Below are 1,071 nucleotides of genomic sequence, written 5' to 3' on the forward strand. Positions count from 1 at the left end.
TCGGTTGTGTTTTATTCCTTCTCTCCCGTTGAAAAACATATCGCAATATTAAAATACTTCGAAGCGAAACAACGATACCAAAACAATGACGATATATACGCTCTTCTTGAAATAATAAATTAGAGTTTCTTAGATGTTATAAAATATAGAATATCAGAAATTTCGAATGTTTGAAGTATTCTGAAGAAAGAGAGAAATAATTTTAATATCGTCGTTTGACTTTTTAAAATTAAAATAAAATTAAAATAAAATAAAGTTATAAAATATATCCAGAAAATGTGAAAATTCATCGTTTCGTAATACGATAGAGGATTTTTAATATCGCTCTGACGTATTTTGTTGTCAAGAATATCGAATGAAACTAGATTAGCAACTTCGTAATTGCTACTGGCATCAAACAGATGTAACGATTATAATTATCAGTCAAGTCGTATGATCTTTTGCATGAAACGGTGTAGACATAATATCTGATGATAAGTAGTTTATAATTATTCAAGTGACTTTATATGTTACCTACGTATTGATCGAGAACATACGATTATCGATATTGGTACTATACGATGTTGCGAAATTTGTCTCCTCGAATTGAAAATGATTATATGCCCTGAATAAAGCGATAACGAAAGTTATCGGCAATGCTTTAAGTAGGAAGAATGGTAAATTGAAAAATGATTCTTCTTATCGTGGAAAATCGCTCTGATTGCCGCGATGTATATTTTCAGACAATGATCGTCATTTTTAATCGTTTAATTGATACGTCTCGACATTTCTAATCATCGAAGGATAAAAGATTCGTCTAATCAAATTTTAGATCGAGTTATTGGCTTTCTGAACACAACGAGGGTATAATTAGAGTATCGAAATACCGCAACTTGAAATTTTGTTTCATCCTTTTCTGAAAATAAATGTTTATATGATACCTATATACGGGTATGATGATTTAAGTAAGCATTTACAAGAGAAACGCGATAAAACAATACACTCGAGACAGATCTCTCCCCTATTCCATCCCTCGTTCCTTTTTATTTCTCTTCTCGACCGTTCTATAACATTTCCCTTTCTCGGGACACG

Source organism: Bombus pascuorum, chromosome 4, assembly GCF_905332965.1.
Source record: "Bombus pascuorum chromosome 4, iyBomPasc1.1, whole genome shotgun sequence".
In the NCBI taxonomy this organism is placed as follows: domain Eukaryota; kingdom Metazoa; phylum Arthropoda; class Insecta; order Hymenoptera; family Apidae; genus Bombus; species Bombus pascuorum.